Source organism: Chaetura pelagica, unplaced genomic scaffold (genome assembly GCF_000747805.2).
Source record: "Chaetura pelagica isolate M959 unplaced genomic scaffold, ChaPel_1.0 scaffold97, whole genome shotgun sequence".
Lineage (NCBI taxonomy): Eukaryota > Metazoa > Chordata > Aves > Apodiformes > Apodidae > Chaetura > Chaetura pelagica.
In genome coordinates, this window is record NW_009953944.1 from 144245 (window position 1) to 154274 (window position 10030).

Consider the following 10030-nt stretch of genomic DNA (forward strand, 5'->3'; position numbering starts at 1 on the left):
AGTGTCACAAGAAGTAAAATGAATGCTGTCACTTTCAATGTTCTAGATAATTATTAAAATACCTAGAATATGACCCAGAATTTTACTTACCAAAAAAAGGCTCTGCTATCACTCTCTTAATACAATCTTAAGACTGCCTTTTGTGTAAGCTTCTTACTGTAAGGCATTATTCTGTCAGTTTTTGGCATGGTTTATAGCACTAAATTTTACTCTTGGTTGATTCTTACTGAACACAGAAAACAGTAAGTGGGACAAAGGGTAATACAACATGTTTCAGTGTTTTTGAAAGACATTGTGAAAATAATAATTCAATCACATTTAAGACTTTTGTATATGCAGCACTGCAAGAACCCTTGTGTTGCAGTAGTTGTTTCAGTAGAACATAGAAGGATTATAATAATCACCCTGATTGACTAAATTAGGTTAATCTTTCAGAAGATATGGTGATTTAGGAACCTTATAGGTCTCAATACATCTCCCAATGCATTTTATGCTTGGCACTGTAGGAGGTGAGGAGTAATCACAAATGATGAAAGCAAAAGAAATAACAGATTTCCCTTTGCATTTTGGTTCTGTAGGTGTGGAGTATTTTTTCTGACATAGAAGCATTGTCCTAATAGGCTGAAATCATAGAATCATAGAACTACTCCAGTCAGAAAAGACCCTTGGGATCACTGAGTCCAACCATCATCCGTACTCTACAAAGTTCTCCCCTAAACCATATCCACATCCAAACGACCCTTAAACACATCCAGGGATGGTGACTCAACCACCTCCCTGGTTAGCCTATTCCAGTTTCAAACCACTCTTTCAGTGAATTTTTTTTTCCCTAATGTCCAGTCTAAACGTGCCCTGTTGCAGCTTGAAGCCATTTCCTCTTGTTCTGTCACTAATTATTTGTGAAAAGAGAGCAGCACCAACCTCTCTACAATGGCATTTCAGGTAGTTGTTGAGACTGATAAGGTCTCCCCTCAGTCTCCTCTTTCTCAAACTAAACATTCCAAACTCCTTCAAGTATTCTTCGCAATTGCCTTAAAAACTAAAACTTATAATGGGATCTAGACAGCTGTGTAGACTTTACCTGATGTAAATAAAGTCCTGATATTAATTCTCTTTGATTTCTAATTGGGGTGATAATTACATTAAATAGAGCCTTGCTCTACCAGCAGTGCTGCATAATTAATTTCAGTTGTGGCTGAAACATTCTTCTTGATAAGGCTTCTTGATGAGTACCTTCTACTTTTAGGCTTAACAAGAACAAAAAATCCCATAACCAACCAAACAAAAAAGATCAAACAAAAAACCTCCAATAAAAATCAAAACCAACCAAAACGAACCAACCAAAAAACCCCCAAAAAGCCCAAAACCAAAGCCAGCCAAATAGACAAAACCCAAATGCAAAAAACCTAAAACGCACTAGGAAAAAAAAAAAAAAAGTACACTACCATGTGTCTAGCTATCTGAGGGCAGTTTTTTTCATTGTTAGTGAAATATTACACTATCGAAATCACCCTAGACTGGAAACTTTGGCATTAAAGTTTATATCCCAAGTTTTCCTTAACTAAACAAGAATTTAAAAAACGGTGTTTGAACTTCTGCTTCTACTCAGGTTAGTGATAAAAATTATGGTGATAAAAGAAATCTAATTCTAAGTGATAAAGAAACTGTGAGTATGAATGAGGAATCCAACCATTGCTGACATCTTTGTTATCTTTTTTTCTATTTCTTACTGCTAGTGGTGAAGGTTTTGACAAAAGTATTTTAATCCATGCTTGGATTTTCATAAGATAAACTTTATATCTACAGTAATTCAAACATGATTCTTAATGTTTTTATCGTTTCTAGCAAAGCCTAATTATTTTATTTTTGGTTGTTGTTCCTTTTGTTTTAATTCTGGTAATTTAATTTGGTTTAATTTGAGAATTAAACATGTTCAGAAGTTTCTGCCATTGATCTGAAAAATGGGGAAATCTTTTAAAATAGGTGCTTCTTATATTCAATATTTTTTGGTCATAAAAACACTAGAAAGACAGCACATTAGAGCTGTTTGACAATAAAGTTTACAACAAGGTCTCTTTTCAGTCTTAGAGACATGGGACATAATTCTGCCTAGAAGCTCTTCTTTCTGTCTAGATTGTTGTCTAGACGTCATTATTTTAAGTTTTGTTTTTAATTCCTGCATGCTACCAGGATTCCAGGCTTACCTAACTCTTTGCTCAATTTGTTCTACTGTTAGATTCTCAGAATATGGGCTAGTTGGACTGGTCATAAATTGTTTATTTTTCTTGGTGATAAATACTGACTTAGTAACTTATTTTTTCCTCTTGACAACTTCAAAAGCAAATATTCCGCTTTTATACTGATTTTAGTTTCTTTAAAAGAATATCCTTTGGCAGGAGCTCTACCCAGGGGTGGATGAAGTTGAGGGTTTGTGGGTAAGAACTAAGGAGCAGGCTAATATGAGAGAGACAGTTGTGGCTATCTATTACAGGCCACTTGATCAGGATGAGGAAGATGACGAGGCCTTCTACAGGCCGTTTCTTATGGGTTGCCTAAATTACCCTGACATCTGCTGGACTGACTACACAGCCAGACACAGACAGACCAGGAGGTTCCTGCAGCACATTGATGATAACTCCTTGGCAGTTCAAGAATGATCAAGATGATCTAAAGAACCTGAATGTATATAAGTTCATGGGACCTGACGAGGTCTGTCCATGACTCCTGAGAGAACTGGCAGTTGAAGTTGTTCCCATGTCTACCCTGACTAGCACTGAGTGAATGGCTTTCTGCCAACTGGAGAACATAGTAGATTTCTTTTCAAGAGTATGACAACCACTAGTAGTGCTCACCTGTCAAACAGGCAGAACTTCTGTTCCTCTCATTGTGTTCACCCACGTGCCAGGCGGTCTTCTGCAATGTCCTCTTGCCTCTCTCTTGAGAGATGCCTATTCCTGACTCCTTTTGAGTCTTCCCACTCTCCCTCGAACTTCCCTGGCTCCAGGAACCCACCTGTCCTTCTGAATCTAGAGTACTTTTTAAAGGCACAGCACTTACCACTTTCACTGTCTTGCTTCCTGTAGTCTGAGGTCACATCTCAGAGAGTAGTGGTTGACAGCTTGATGTGACGGTGGCATTTCTCAGGGGTCAGTACTCAGACCAGTATTGTTTAACATCTTTGTTGGTGACATAGACAGTGGGATTGAATGCACCCTCAGCACGTTTGTTGATGACACTTAGCTGTGTGGTGTGTTTCACTTTGGAAGGAAGGGGTGCCATCCAGAAGGACCTTGACAGGCTCAAGAGGTGGGTCCCTGCCAATCTCATGAAGTTCAAAAAGGCCAAGTCCAAGGTCCTGCACATGGGTAGGTGCAATCCCAGGCACAATTACAGGTTGGGTGGGAAATGGATTGATAACAGCCCTGAGGAAATAGATTTGGGGTGCTGGTTGATGAGAAGCTAAACATGAGCCAGCAATGTGTGCTTGCAGCCCAGAAAGCCAACTGTATCCTGGGCTGCACCAAAAGAAGTCTGGCCAGCAAGTCAAGGGAGGTAATCTCCCCCTCTATTCCGCTCTCATGCAACCTCACCTGGAATACTGTATCCAGTTTTGGAGCCCCCAACAAAAGAGGGACATAGAGCTGAAGGAGTGAGTCCAGAAGAGGGCCACAAACATTCTCAGAGGGTTGCAGTGTCTCTCCTACAAAGACAGGTTGAGACAGTTGGGGTTGTTCAGCCTGGAGAAAAGGAGGCTCAGGGGAGACTTTGTAGTGGGCTTCCAGTACCTGAAGGGGCCTACAGGAAAGCTGAGGAGGAACTTTTTTACAAGAATATGGAGTGATAGGATGAGGGGAAAAGACTTTAAACTCGAAGAGGGGAGATTTAGATTATACATTAGGAAGAAATTCTTCACTCCAAACGTGGTGAGACACTGGAACAGGTTGCCCAGAGAAGTTGTGACTGCCCCCTCTCTGGCAGTGTTCGAGGGCAGGTTGAATGGGGAGTTGAGCAACCTGGTCTAGTGGGAGGTGTCCCATCCCATGGCTGGGGGGTTGGAACTAGATGATCTTTGAGATCCCTTCCAACCCAAACAGTTCTATGGTTCTATGTATGTAAGTATGGTGGGAAGAAAATATAGGAATAGAGTGCTAAGGTAGAGAAAGAGTCCATCAAAATTGTCCTTTATAAACTACTTATTGGAACAATTTAGGAATACCTTAGTGCTGAATTTAATTTGAATGGGTGTAAGGTCAGAGATAAAATTTCAAAGTTCTCAGAAGAACAGTGGTGAGCCTTAGAAAAGGAAATAAAATGCTTCTAAAAAAATAAGAAAAGCCTAGGAAACAGCTGTGTTCAAACTTCTCAGTCCTAGAGGAGTCTGTGTTAAGTCAATGTTACACTACTCTCATTACAGTAATACATGTAAGTAGGATTTGGACACCTATCTATAAATAGCAGTATGTACTGATGGCTGCGTAGCCCTTTGGCTCATCACTTGTCATATTCCAATAGCAGCACAGCATGAACATTGTGTGCAGTGTAATTTGTACAGTAACATCAAGGGGGTTGAAAGCACATAGTCTGCTAGCACGCTATTTGTACTAATGTTCATCTCAGATGCTGTACTGAAACTTGAGAGGAAAGGGAATTCAGGTTTTTTTACTGTTTCTTTACTATTACTGCTGTTGGATTACAGAGTGTGTCTTTTTTGTTCTACTACTTGCTTACAGGGGCACATACCTTTGAGTGCCTACCTCCCAGTGCAGCTGCTGCAGAGCTTGCAAAGCTCTGCGGCATGGCCCACATTTGTTCGGCATGAATATTTGCCTTCTGTTAGGAGTTTTTCTATGAAAAAGGGGACAAAATGAAGTCTCACATCATCTTCAATGACATTTTAAAAATCAAGCATCACAGATTTCTGTATTATATTAAATATGCATGTATGTCAAAACAAGAAGTTTATATAAAGAACTCTTTTTGATCATCTGATAGTCTCTCTTTGCTTTAAAATTCACTTAATGGGTAATGTTGGGGGAGGGTTGTTTTGTCGTACTGCTTTTGAAACAGATTGTTCTTAGTGTTCATCTGTTCCTGAAGAACTTTAAATCCATTTCTTGATTATTGCCGAACTATGGCAATTTTAAGCCTGCTAGATTATTCAAGCAAATTATTCTGCTTGCTAACTTGATCATTTTCACCAGTGGCTAAATGTAAATGCTTATTGTTTCTGATGGTACTCTCTATTTAAAAAAAAATAATAAAAAAAAAAAAATCATAAATACAGCATGAGGGGATAGTTTCTAAGTTGCTTACCATAGATCTGTTGAATCATAGGACATCTCAGGTTGGATGGGACCCTGGGAGGCATGTGGATAAACTCTTGCTCAAAACAGGGTCAGCTACAGGACCAAGTAAGGTTGTTCTGTAATTTTTCTGGCTGAGTCTTAAAACTCCTAGGACTTATACTACCAGCCTCTCTTGGTAACATGCGACATAGTCTATGTGTCCTTATGGGGCCAAAAGTCTTCTCCTTATCTAGTTTGAATTTCTCTTGTTTCAGTATCTATCCCTTGTGTCTCATATTTGCACCGTGCACTATGGTAAGAGCATTGCTCAGTCTTCCCAATAACTGGTCCATAGGGACCGGAAGGCTGCTGTTGGGTCCCCTGTAGCTACCTCTCCCTGACTGAACAAGACTTGGCCCCTTAGTTGTCTCACACAATGCATATCCTACAGCCCCAACTGTCCTGGTGGCCCTCACCAATCTTGCCTCAGTTAGATGTCTGTCTTGTACTGTGGGATGCAAAACTGGATGCCATGTCTAGATGTGATCTAAAGACTGTGAGTAAAGAAAAAACAGTATTTTCACTCAGTCTACCAGCTGTACTTCTGTCCATACAGCCCTTGAAAGCAGTTGGCTGTCTTTGCAGTCATGGCAGGCTGCAAGCTCAGCTTGCTACTTATGAAAACCTCAATGTTCTTTAATGCAGAGCTGCTCCCCATCCTGGCAGTCTCTGGCATATTGCAAGTCTGAATCTGGAAGAGCTCACTTCTTTCCTCTTTCCACTTTCTTAATGATAAATTCATGTGGCCACCCATATAAGAAAGACGAGAAGTGTACTCATGCATATGTTTGATCCATTGATTCACACCTTCTGGGAATTTTTGAAGTAATATGCACATTTAGAAGAAACTTATATTCCACTTTTTAGAATCTCCATAACAAACGTGTATTTTTAGTTGATGTGAATATATATGAAAATAAATTTAAGCTGTGGTGGGGTTTTTTGTTGCTTTTTTTTGGTTTTTGTTTGGGTTTTTTTGTCTGTTGATTTGTTTCTTTTTTGTGTTAGGGGCTCCAGAGCTGGACATAGTCCAGCCATGCAGTCATGCCATCCAGATCTAGTACAATATAACTTGTAGTTTCTATGATTTTTGGTTCAGTAAAATTAATTCTATCTAAAGGAGGTCAGAATGAATTTATCCATTAAATAAAACCTAGAAATACATACACAAGCTAACAGCTCTTGAATTGTTTGATCTGCAAGAAGGTCCTTCATCTTTTCAGGTAGCACAGAGACAGAGGAGCCATTTCACTAAGGAAAACTGCTGTGTAAGCTCTTAGGCACTCACATTTGGTGCATGTTCTGATAAATAAATTTTAAGGAAGTTTATCAGGGTAAGAATGCTCAAAGTTTTCAGTAATTACAGTACACCTGCCTTGATCCCTCTGTCTCAGTCTTTATATAATTTGAAAAGTTCTTTGGCTTAGGCACCTGTCCCCAAGTTATTTGCAAAAAAATTTAGAGAAGAGGTAGAAGAAATCCTTGCAGCAACCTCTAGAAACATAACTAGATTAATAAAGGTTGTCTTCCTTAATTATATATGAAATGTGCATTTTCTTGCTTTTAATATACTTAATTTGTGAAACAGAGTTCCAGCATCCTGTTGTACCTTTTAAGATACAAAGTCACAAGTAAAATGCCTTTGAGTCTATACTTTGTAGTATCAGTTTTCCATAAACAAAAAAAAATTGTAATGTCACACAAAGTATCCCCCTTTCTTTCCTAAGACCTGTATTCCACTGACTGGTGGTGATTGGCATTAATTATAACATCACTCTCTGGGTATTTTCTTATATGTGTATTTCTCTTTTGTAGGATTTTACTGCAGTTTATGTCAGGCTGCCAAGTTTTCCAATTATCTGGATCACCTTGCTTACCATTAAAGCATTAACAGGACAGTACCCTCCTTTTTGTTATCTGAAGCTCTGGCTGGTTGCCAAGATACTCAGGATTTGGAATTTCTTGACCTTAACTTTTCCCTAGTTAGCAATGATAACTGTTCGGTAAAACAAACAAACAAATAAATATATACATTAATGTGTGTGTGTATATATATATACACACACACACATCTACATATATATGAAACCTGTGTAGAGACAGGAAAAGTAAATACATTTTAAGTTTTCTTCAAATGGTTCTTCCATTCCCTTTCCGTAATGTACTGTATCATTCTTTTTACTACTGATATTAATGAGCTCTTTAATTTTAAGTAAAATTCCGCAATTATATACGTAATATCAGCTTTCCTCCTGATGTCAACTACCTTTATAGAAACTTTTTTTTTTTTTTTTTTTTTTTAAACCTAGTGAAGCCTTCTCATTCACAAGGATATGAGATGCCTAGAACTCTTATTATATAATAAGGTTTTCTTACATGTCTATTGACTATTATTCAGATTTTTTTGGTGGCATTTGTTTTTTCCAGTTTTATTCAGTTCATACTAAAATTTACTTCAGAGAAAAAAAAACACTCTCTCAGACACCAAAATATATTGTGTTAGTAGCAACAGATGTAACTGATCCATGAACTATTGCATGACTAACTCTTAATTTGGGGCTCAGTTATTTATTTTCAGCCAAAATTATGCCTTGTTATGTTAAATAGAAAATGACAATGGAAGAAGCCTCAGCAGAAAATTCTGAAACATGCTGGTTTTTCTATTGAGTGATATTCCAAAAAGGAAGAGTTAAGGCTCCACAATAAGGTAAAAGAAAGGAATCAGTATGAAGCCTCTTACAGAAGGAATAGAAAATGAGAAAGGCTAAGAGGAACAAAATGCTAATAACCTAGAAACAGTGTGATTGTCTCAATGACATTTAAAATAATTTTTTGAAGCCTCCCAAATACAGAATTGAAATGTTACCTTGAATTTTAAGCAGAAATTATTTATGTTGAAGAAACGTAGTTATCACAATAAAACTAGTTTAATAATGGATTTGTTCCTTAAACTGCTTGAGGAAAACAATAACACAAGTTAGTGTTATAATATTGTCATGTATTAGTTATAAATATACTGTTACAGATATGTTGGTCTGCCTCCTAATCCACTAGAGATGCTATATTTGAGTATCAGTGAAAATATAAGAGACTCGGTTATTAAAAGACTGATAAAATATGGCTTGCCACTCTTCTGTTCCAAAGTTTTAGTGGAGTGGTGTTGATCTGTTTAATAGAGTGAAAAACAGCTGCTTCTGACCTTAACATTTTATTTTAAAAGATTAAGTTTGAAGTTCTTGAAGCCATAAACTAAGCTTTTTAAATAAAAACCTAAAAGGTTAAGGTGCAGATCTTAATCTATTATAAACTGTCATCTCTCCAAAGAAATCATCAGACAGATTAACTCCTCAAAATGTCCGTCAGTCATGCTTTCTGTTTGTGGTTGGAAATGACTTAATCATCATTATTTTGTAAATATATAGAGACTCTCTTCCATTCTCCCTCCTTGTGTATTCTGTGGTCTTAGCGAGTAGAGCTCTAAAGTACAAGAATACAAGGTGGATTTGAGAGAGATTTTGGAAATTAAGAAGGCTATTTTGAAAATGTCATATCCTCAATGGCTGAATAAACTGCCCATGAACTAAGCATAAACTACACCTTTGCTGCTTTATACCCTGACCAGCTGTGTGGAGTGCTTTCCTGGGATGGCTCAGGTCCAGAGTGGGCGGGCTACCTTCTTTTACAGCATTTTTGTCTCTAGGTGGAGAGAAAGATATTTGTGGAAGTGGTCATTTTCCACTCCTGGAAAAAATAATGTAAAGGATACTTTCTGAAGGCTTTTTTTTTTTTTCTTAAAAAAAAAAAAAAGGTTGCAACCCTCTCCTTCTGGGGTGAAGTAGCTAAACAGTTTTGCTGTTCACAATGGAATGAAGTACCAGGGAGATGCAGACATCACTTGGAAATTGCAACCTGCAAGAAACTCCTGCCACAGTAGTGTTTATTATTATTATTATTATTATTATTATTATTATTATTATTATTATTATTATTATTATTATTTAAACACTGTAAGTACTGACATGAATTTGCTGTCAACTTCACTACAGCTAATCCACCATATTTGGCAAATCACAGCAGTCTGCTGAAGTACCCACTAACTGGAAAATAGGAAACATTACCCCCTTTTTTAAGATAGGGAAGGAAAGAAGACCCAGAGAATTACAGGCCAGACAGTCTCACTTCTCTGCCCAGCAAGATCATGGAGCAGATCCTCCTTGAAAGCTCTGCTAAGGCACATGGAAAACATGGAGGTGGTGGGTGGCAAGAAGCATGGCTTCACCTAGGGCAATTTGTGCCTGACAAATTTGGTGGCCATCTACAATGGGGTTACAGCATCAGTGGAAAAGGAGAGAGCAACTGATGGCATCTACCTTGACTTGTGCAAAACGTTTGATACTGCCCTGAATGACATCCTGGTCTCAAAATTGGAAGGATTTGGATTTGATGGATGGACCACTCAGTGGATACGGAAGTGGAGGATGGTTGCACTCAGAGAGTAGGATCAATGGCTCGATGTCCAGATGGAGACCAGTGATGAATGGCATTCCTCAGTGCTGGGTACTGGGACCAGTGCTGTTTAACATCCTTGTTAGTGACATGGACAGTGGCATTGAGTACACCCTCAGCAAGACTGCTGATGACACCAAGCTATGTGGTGTGTTTGATACACTAGAGGAAAGGGATTC